Genomic DNA, 10674 nt, shown 5'->3' on the forward strand with positions numbered 1-10674 from the left:
CCCCAATGAGGGAGTTTACAAGCGGTATTAAAATATTCTAGGTCCATGGTATATGATTTATCATAAAGATCAAATAGGACAGTGTGAGAGTTGCGCGAGGATGTAAGTTTAAACCCTCTCACAAAGGAATAAGTTAGGTAGCAGTGTTGCCGGCACTTATCTGACACGAAGCCCTCAAGATCAGCGTTACGCACATACGCGTCCTTCTTCCTTGATGCCTGCACGGATCATAAACTCCTCTGACGACCATTCGCAAGGCCGCACTTGAGCTTCCCTCGGTAGTTCATAGTTCGGCTCACGTATAGCGAGCCTAGGTGCCTGCTTTCTTGAGGAACCACCTTGGTACATTTTCCTAAACATATTTCTTCCTCTGAAAAATTTCTGAAATTTTTAGTAACTCAAAATGAAAGTGAACCAAACTCAACAAGATTAATAGCAACTACTCCCAGAAGTGCATAGAGGCTATATCATGCATTAAAACTACTTTGGACCAAATAAATTTGACATGCAAGCTCAAGAACAGGGCACCTAAGCAGCAAAAATTTGCAATAAATAAAGCACTAAAACAAAAACTAATTGGACCATTGGAGGAGTCACATAGAAAAGAACAATCTCCCAAAGCAGTTTTGTGAATGGAGCTTTGAGCAAGGAGATCGAAAATGGCAGCAAGATGAGCTAGAACTCGGGTTTGAGCTGGTGGACGGTTTTTTCTGGAGGAAGACGAAGTGTGTGGGTGCAAGAATAAGTGGAGGGGGCCCACATGGGGTCCATGAGGCAGGGGTGCCCCCCAGGGGGGTGGGCGCGCCCTGGACCCTCATGGCTAGGTGGTGGGTCCCCCAGGTGTGTTCTCAATGCCAATAATTCTTAAATATTCTAGAAAAAATCATATAAAATTTTCATGACATTTGGAGAACTTTTTTTCGGGTATTTTTATTGCAAGGATAATTAAGAAAATAGACAAAAAAATACTATTTTTGCTTTATTTAATTTAAATAATAGAAAGTAAAAGGAGGGTACAGACAGTTGTGCTTTCTAACTTCATCCATCTCATGCTTATCAAAAGGAATCCACTAACAAGGTTGATCAAGTCTTGTTAACAAACTCTTTCCGAATAACATGAAACCAGAGAATTTTTGAATAACACTAAGTTACCTCAACGGGGATATGCATGTCCCCAACAATAAGAATATCATATTTTTTTCTTAACAGTAGGAAGAGAAATTCAAAACCTCCAATAGTTATCGTTTAAGTTTTTCCAATAGAATTAATACTCTGGACTTAAGGTTGTTTCCTTGGAAAATGTACCGTATGCTCATTACCATTAACATGAAAAGTGATATTGCCTTTGTTGCAATCAATAACAGCCCCTGCAGTATTCAAAAAGGGTCTACCAAGGATAATCAACATACTATCGGCCTCGGGAATATCAAGAATAACAAAGTCCGTTAAAATTGTAACGTTTGCAACCACAACAGATACATCCTCACAAATACCGATAGGTATAGCAGTTGATTTATCAGCCATTTGCAAAGATATTTCAGTAGGTGTCAACTTATTCAAATCAAGTCTACGATATAAAGAGAGATGCATAACACTAACAACGGCTCCAAGATCACATAAAGCAGTTTTAACATAGTTCCTTTTAATGGAGCATGGTATAGTTGGTACTCTTGGATCTCCTAATTTCTTAGGTATTTCACCTTTAAAAGTATAATTAGCGAGCATGGTGGAAATTTCAGCTTCCGATATCTTTATTTTATTTGTAACAATATCTTTCATGTACTTAACATAAGGATTCATTTTAAGCATATCAGTCAAACGCATACGCAAAAAGATAGGTCTAATCATTTCAGCGCTCAAAATCCTCATCATCCTTTTTCTTGGATGGTTTAGGAGGAAAAGGCATGGGTTTCTGAACCCATGGTTCTCTTTCTTTACTGTGCTTCCTAGAAACAAAGTCTCTCTTATCATAACATTGATTCTTTGATTGCGGGTTATCAATATCAATAGCAGGTTCAGTCTCTACATCATTGTCATTGCTAGGTTGAGCATCAACATGAACATCATCATTAACATTGTCACTAGGTTAATGTTCATTACCAGATTGTGTTTCAGCATCAAAAATGGAAATATCATTGGGATTCTCTGGTATGTCAACAACAGGTTCACTAGAAGCATGCAAAGTCCTATCATTTTTCTTTTTCTTCTTTTTAGAAGGACTAGGTGCATCAACATTAGTTCTCTAAGAATCTTGCTCTATTCTCTTAGGGTGGCTCTTAGGATACAAAGGTTCCTGAGTTATTTTACCCCCTCTAGTCACAACTCTAACAACATTATCATTTTTCTTATTATTTAATTCACTGAGCAATTCATTTTGAGCCTTAAGCACTTGTTCTACTTGAGTGGTAACCATAGAAGCATGTTTACTAATAAGTTTAATTTCACCTTTAACTCCAGACATATAATCACTCAAGTGTTCAATCATATAAGCATTATGTTTCAATTGTCTACCAACATAAGCATTGAAGTTTTCTTATTTAACAATAAAATTATCAAACTCATCTAACCATTGGCTAGAACACTTATAACGAGGAATATCACCTTCATCAAATCTATAGAGAGAATTTACATTTACTACCTGTGTCGGGTTATCAAGACCATGTATTTCTTCAATAGATGGTAAATTCTTAACATCTTCAGCTTTAATACCTTTTTCTTTCATAGATTTCTTTGCCTCTTGCATATCTTCAGGACTGAGAAATAGAATGCCCCTTTTCTTCGGAGTTGGCTTAGGAGTTGGTTCAGGAAGTGTCCAATCATTATCATTACTCAACATATTATTCAATAGCAATTCAGCTTGGTCAACAGTTCTTTCCCTGAAAACACAACTAGCACAACTATCCAGGTGGTCTCTAGAAGCATCAGTTAGTCCATTATAAAAGATATCAAGTATTTCATTTTTCTTTAGAGGATGATCAGGCAAAGCATTAAGTAATAGGAGAAGCCTCCCCCAAGCTTTTGGGAGACTCTATTCTTCAATTTGCACAAAATTATATATTTCCCTTAAGGCAGCTTGTTTCTTATGAGCGGGGAAATATTTAGCAGACAAGTAATAAATCATATCCTGGGGACTTCGCACACAACCAGGATCAAGAGAATTAAACCATGTTTTAGCATCACCCTTTAACGAGAACGGAAATAACTTAAGGATAAAGTAATAGCGAGTTTTCTCATCATTAGTAAACTGGGTGGCTATATCATTTAATTTAGTAAGATGTGCCACAACAGTTTCAGATTCATAGCCATAAAAAGGGTCAAATTCAACCAAAGTAATTAACTCAGGATCGACAAAGAAATCATAATCCTTATCGGATATACAGATAGGTGAAGTAGAAAAAGCAGGGTCATATTTCATTCTAGCATTTAAAGACTTTTCACTCAGCTTAGCTAACAGTTTCTTAAGATCATATCTATCATTGCAAGCTAAAAAGTCTCTAGCAGTTTTTTCATCCATAACATAACCCTCGGGCACAACAGGCAATTCATATCTAGGGGGAGAATCTTCATCATCACTTTCATCAATATTATCAGTTTCAATAATTTCATTCTCTTTAACCCTAGCAAGTTGTTCATCAAGAAATTCACCTAATGGCACAATATTATCAAGCATAGAAGTAGTTTCATCATAAGCATCATGCAAAGCAGAAGTGGCATCATCAATAACATGCGACATATCAGAATGAATAGCAGGAGTAGGTGTCGCAAGTTTACTCAAAACAGAAGGTGAATCAAGTGCAGAGCTAGATGGCAGTTCCTTACCTCCCCTCGTAGTTGAGGTAAAAATCTTGGTTCTTTTATCTTTAAAGTTCTTCATAGTGATCAACAGATATAAATCCCAAGTGACTCAAAGAATAGAGCTATGCTCCCCGGCAATGGCGCTAGAAAATAGTCTTGATAACCCACAAGTATAGGGGATCGCAATAGTTTTTGAGGGTAGAGTATTCAACCCAAATTTATTGTTTCGGCACAAGGGGAGAGAATATTCTCAAGTATTAACAGTTGAGTTTTCAATTCAACCGCACCTGAAAGACATAATATCTTCAGCAAAGTATTTAGTAGCAAAGTAATATGGAAGTAACGCTAATGGTGGCAAAAGTAACATTATTGGTTTTGTAGTGATTGTAACAGTAGCAACAGAAAAGTAACTAAGCAAAGATCAATATGTGAAAAGCTCGTAGGCATTGGATTAGTGCTAGATAATTATGTCGGATGTGATTCGTCATGCAACAGTTATAACATAGGGTGACACAGAACTAGCCCCAGTTCATCAATGTAATGTAGGCATGTATTCCGAATATAGTCATACATGCTTATGGAAAAGAACTTGCATGACATCTTTTGTCCTACCTTCCCATGGCAGCGGGGTCCTATTGGAAACTAAGGGATATTAAGGCCTCCTTTTAATAGAGTACCAGACCAAAGCATTAACACTTAGTGAATACATGAACTCCTCAAACTACTGTCATCACCGGCAATTGTCCCGATTATTGTCACTTCAGGGTTAACGGATCATAACACATAGTAGGTGGCTATTGACTTGCAAAATAGGATCAAGAATTCACATACATTCATGGAAACATAATAGGTTCAGATCTGAAATCATGGCACCCGGGCCGTAGTGACAAGCATTAAGCATAGCAAAGTCATAGCAACATCAATCTCATAACATAATTGATACTAGGGATCAAACCCTAACAAAACTAACTCGATTACATGATAAATCTCATCCAAACCCATCACTGTCTAGCAAGCCTACGATGGAATTACTCACGCACAGTGGTAAGAATCATGAAATTGGTGATGGAGGAAGGTTGATGATGATGATGGCGACGGATTCCCCTCTTCGGAGCCCCGAACGGACTGCAGATCAGCCCTCCCGAGAGAGATTAGGGCTTGGTGGCGGCTCCGTATCGTAAAACACGATGAATCCTCAGGGGGCCCACGAGACACCAGGGTGTGCCCCCACCCTCGTGGACAGGGTGTGGCCCCCTAGTGTTGATTCTTTCGCCATTATTTTTTATATTTTCCAAAAATATTCTCCGTGAATGTTCAGGTCATTCCGAGAACTTTTGTTTCTGCACAAAAATAACACCATGACAATTCTACTGAAAACAACGTCAGTCCGGGTTAGTTCCATTCAAATCATGCAAGTTAGAGTCCAAAACAAGGTCAAATTGTTTGGAAAAGTAGATACGATGGAGACGTATCAGCACTTAGTTACGCCATTACACAACAACACCAAGTTTCACATGCAGCATAAAAAACCTTTGGAAAGTAGCATCATACACGGTAAATAGACAGATGAATCTCATCTAGGAAACTGCAGAAGCGGAAGGCACGTATTGAGCCTTCAGTGATGTTGAATGTCCTTGCAACTTTAGGCCAGTGGGTATGGATAATTGCCCGCCCAACCTTCGTCCTCTTCAGCAAGACTTCAATATTGTACCGTGGGTGTTGAATGAATACCTTCCTCGCCTCTTGACCATGCAGGTGGTTTGGGAGGTAATCATCGGTGAACTGCTTTCAAAAGTACTGAAAACAAAGCTATGCATAAATCGCTATTGTAAATTTTGAAATGGCGCAAGGGCTAAAAACAAGGTAAAAGAGTTGGTACCATCCTATAATTGACTGATCTCTTCTTCATTGTGCAAACAAAGATCTTGCTATTATTCGTCGCAAGTTTCTTCATCCTAACAATCTTTCTGAGTTTCTTGACTTGACTGATATTCATGGACATCTCATTTCCCCATATGCAAAATGGGTCGAACAGTGGGTCTAAGCCTCTGACAACAGGACCTACATGTGCAAGACCAAATTGTAAGAAACCTAAATATTAGAATGATTCCTACAACTGCACAATAATGTGCTATTAGCCAAAGGACCCCGCTTGAACAAATCTCGATGGTAAACCGCAGTGTCTCCCATTGTTTACCTGCAACACACATAAGGAAGATCTTGATCAGGTTAACTAAGAGTTGCCATACTATCAGTAGAATATGTATTGAGTACAGCCAAATTCGATTGGTGTCACATGCATAACAATACAAAATTGTACCCACAGCAAATGAAAATCAAATTGCAGAACTGAACCAAACAGTTAAATGGATAGTTGACCAAATGAACCAAATAGTTAACTGAGCACGACATTTCAGAATAGAAACATGTACTAGAAGATAAGACAGTTAACAAAACAAAGAATGCTTGAGAACAGTACTACGAAATGTAGCAATTGTTGGACCAAATTGTTAACTGAACATTACATTTCAGAGGACCAAACTGTTAACTGAACATCAGATTGCATATTAACATTACAGAGGACAAATCACTAGAAGACACTGGCGGTGGCCTCAAGAAAACATCACGAACTGTATTTTAAAGTAGACAACTGCGTGGCGGTGTCGACGGTGGCCTCGAAGATGAGGTGCTCCTCCAAGATCTGGCGGTCGACACGCCTGGCAGCCATAGCGACATCGGTCGCGCGTGCGGCCGCATGCTACTCAGCTCCACATTATACCGCATGTAAAATGGCTGTGGGCGGTGCTTAATTGGAGGAGGGGGTAGTGATTTTGGAGGAAGGTGTCGCTCCGTCGGTCGGGGCATGTGGGACGAGAAATGAGGAGGATGGTGTGGGTGGGGTGTGGATTACCTGATCATATCGACGAGGCCGTGCAACAAGAAGAAGGTTTGGCGGCGAGGAGGCCGCACAGCAAGAAGAAGGGTCACCAGCAAGGAGACGATGCTGCAAGAAGAAGGGTCGCCGGCGAGGAGGCGGCACTACAAGAAGAAGGGTAGCCGGCAAGGAGGCGACGCTGCAAGAAGAAGGGTCGCCGGCGAGGAGGCTGAGCTGCCAGTAAGCAGTAGTGAAGGTTTGAACTTGGAAAGTAAGGAGGAATAGTGGAAATGTGGCTTTTGGTATGAGGGAGGGGGCGGGGAGATAGATATTTCCACGGTGGCCAAAAAATTTTGCTCGGTGCCGCGAGAAACTGCGCGCAAGTGTGGTTCAAGAGGGGGCGGTGGACTGTAGACGACGAAGCTTCCTGCGTAAGCCAGACAAGACGGTGCGCAAAGATATTTTATATCGCATCCCACACGATTCTTTCTAGTAAACTGTTTGTGGTATACCTGATTTTTTTTCATTATGTTTTGAAAGACAAAATGGTGTTACGGAGGGAAAGGATGGTGCTTGAATTGCTAGAACATTTACGTATAGTGAACATGCAACTAGTACATGAGTGTCGTGTTTAAATTTGGAATTATTCCGGGTTCGATTGGCATTTTTATGCATTAATTGAGTTTCTGGGCATTTAATGTGCATAATTCAAATTTGAACTACAAGCACATGTTCCAATGCACCAAAGATTGCTGAAAAATCACATGTGTGTCTTTGGGTGAATTTATAGGTCCCATGCAAGAAATGGGAATAAAATTCAAACATCTGGGTGTCGTGGCTTGGCCGAAATGATCGAGAAACTTGGTTTTTTAATTCTTGCAAATCCAGAACATGGCTGAAAATCATGAAACTTGGCATGGTGTGATGTAGGGTAGGAACCCTAATCGGCTGATCTTTCACGAAAGGAGCGGATCCCGTGATGAACACGAAGAACACGAGGGGGAAAAGAGGGAAATCACAAGGGAAACACAAGAGAAACACAAGAGAATCACTAAACCAACACAAGAAAGTCACACATGTGCTAGATCCTCGAATACATAGGGTTCACACGGTACACGATCAACTATGGACGATACAAGGGTAACGGTCTCCTCCGTGAGGAGGTCTTGATGTTCTTCCCTAAATAGGGGTCTTGAATCCGCTTGGGGGATCTTCTCCGTAGGAGGCTCGAATCTCTGAGGAGAAGGTAACCAAGTGGATGAGCAAAGCTCTCACACGAAATATGAGCTAATCCTTTGCTAACCCTAGAAAGTTGGACGAGGTGGAGTATATATAGTCTTAGTGCAAAAGAGGGGGGGAGAAGGGGCACATAGGCTGCGGCCCAACACGAAACAATGCACAGGCGTCGGACCTCCGGGAGTCACTGGTCATCCGGAGGCTCGCGAGGGTCCGGACGTCCGGTGCCTGTCAGACATCTGGAGATTCGGCTCGGGTGGTCTTCGGTTGGACGTCCGGTCGGGGTCGGTCGTCCGAGGAGCGTCGGTCGTCCATGGAGCGTCGGAAGTTCGTAGTTTTGGCTCGGGTGTGGATGTGTCGGACGTCCGGCCTAGGTCGGACGTCCGGAGCCTGGAGGTCGTCGGACGTCCGGTCCTGGCCAGTCGTCCAGAGCCTGTAGCTTCTTCTTCATCACTTCTTATCCCTCTTCACGTCCATCTTCCTCTTCTTCTTCTCCTTGCTCCTTAGCTTCTCCATGGTACCTGAGTATGCACAATGTGTCCATATGAGGAAGTATCCATGTCTCATGTGCATCGAAGTGGAAACGTGAGAGGAGTGATGTCACCTCGGTTTCGAGAGATCTTGCGCATGCTCGTGTTATGGGTCCGCTAGGCACTTGGTGAGGTGATGGTAGGTCCATGGGGATGACCTTGGGATGCTCCGCATCATCTCCCCTCCCTTGGGGAAGATCCGTCCTCTGATCAAATTATTCATCACCATTGAAGGAAGAGAGATCTTTGACGTTGAAGATGTCGCTCACCGAGTACTTGTCGCGTGGAATGTCGATCTTGTAGGCGTTGTTGTTGTAGCGTGCAAGCACCTTGAAGGGTCCATCCGCTCGTGGTCGAAGCTTGGACTTGCGTTCTTGTGGAAAGCGGTCCTTGCGAAGGTGTAGCCACATGAGATCACCAATGTTGAAGACCATAGGTTGCTTGTTTAAGTTGAGCTTGGTCGCAAGGCGTTGAACTTGGCGCTCGATGGTCTTTCTTGTATCTTCATGCACCTTCTTGAGATGTGTCACATGTGCACTTGCATCCAAATTGACGCGCTCTTGGAGTGGTAGAGGGATAATGTCCAAAGGGGACAAAGGGTTGAATCCGTAGACGACCTCGAAGGGGGACTTGCTAGTAGTTGAGTGTCTTGCTCGGTTGTAGGCGAACTCGGTGATAGGTAGGCACTCCTCCCACTCCTTGATGTTTTTATTGATGAGTACTCGAAGTAGAGGGGAGAGTGTGCGGTTGATAACCTCCGTTTGGCCGTCGGTTTGTGGATGATACGCCATGGAGAAAAGTAGCTTGATTCCAATCTTTGTGCGTAGGGTCTTCCAAAAGTAGCTAAGGAACTTGATGTCACGGTCTGATACGATCTTCTTTGGCACTCCATGTAGACGCAATATTTCCCTACAAAAGAGAGTAGCAACATGTGAAGCATCGTCTATCTTGTTGCAAGGAATGAAATGTGCCATTTTTGAGAAATGGTCCACAACGACAAATACCGAATCCTTTCCATTTCTAGTCCTAGGCAAACAAAGTGCAAAGTCCATGCTAATGTCTTCCCATGGTTGATATGGAATTGGTAGAGGCATATAAAGGCCATGAGATTGAGCATTGGACTTAGCTTTGCGACATGTAGAGCATCGGTGGGTGAAGCGGTTGACGTCACGAAACATCTTGGGCCAAAAGTAGTTCTTCGAGAGCGTAGCGAACGTCTTGTCGCGTCCAAAATGTCCCATTAAGCCTCCTTCATGAGATTCCCGCAAAAGCAACAAACGAAGAGAAGACTCAGGGATGCAAAGTTTGTTAGCTCTCATAAGATATCCATCTTTGATGTAATAGCATTCCCAAGAGGTGAGCATCAAACACTTGGCATAAGGAGTAGAAAAAGTAGGATCATGCTCATACAATTCTTTTATATGCTCAAAACCAATGACATCCAATTCAAGTTGAGTAACAAGCATGCATATGCGAGAAAGGGCATCCGCCACAATGTTTTCCTTACCCTTAATGTACTTGATGACATAAGGAAAAGACTCAATAAATTCACTCCATTTAGCATGACGCTTGTTCAACTTGGTTTGGCCCTTAAGATACTTGAGCGTTTCATGATCGGTATGAATGATAAACTCATGAGGGCGAAGATAGTGTTCCTATTCATGCAAAACATGGACTAAAGCATATAGCTCTTTGTCATAGATGGGGTAATTGAGTTGTGCACCGGAGAGTTTCTCACTAAAGTAATCTATGGGGCGCTTCTCTTGCGTTAACCCACCTCCTATGCGATTACCACTAGCATCGCAATGAATCTCAACGGGTTTGTCAAAGTTTGGTAATGAAAGCATGGGAGCATGAGTAAGAAAATTCTTAAGCTCATTGAAAGTGGTATCTTGGGATGGTCCCCAAACAAAAGGCACATTCTTCTTTCTCAAAGCATACAAAGGCAAAGCAATGGTGCTAAAATCTTTCAAAAAGCAACGATAGAAACCCGCAAGGCCAACAAAGCTATGCACTTGATGCAAATTGGTTGGTTGTGGCCAAGTCTTAATAGCTTTGATCTTGGACTCATCAACATGAACACCCTTAGAGGAAACAACAGAACCCAAGAAGACGAGCTTATCAACGCCACAAAGGCATTTCTCCATATTAGCATAGAGTTGCTCTTTTCGAAGTGTTTGCAAAATAGTTCGAACATGGGTGACATGATCTCTAAGAGATTTGCTATAAACAAGGATA

Source organism: Triticum urartu, chromosome 4A (assembly GCF_056163025.1).
Source record: "Triticum urartu cultivar PI428250 chromosome 4A, HENAU_Tu73, whole genome shotgun sequence".
NCBI classification, from domain to species: Eukaryota; Viridiplantae; Streptophyta; class Magnoliopsida; order Poales; family Poaceae; genus Triticum; species Triticum urartu.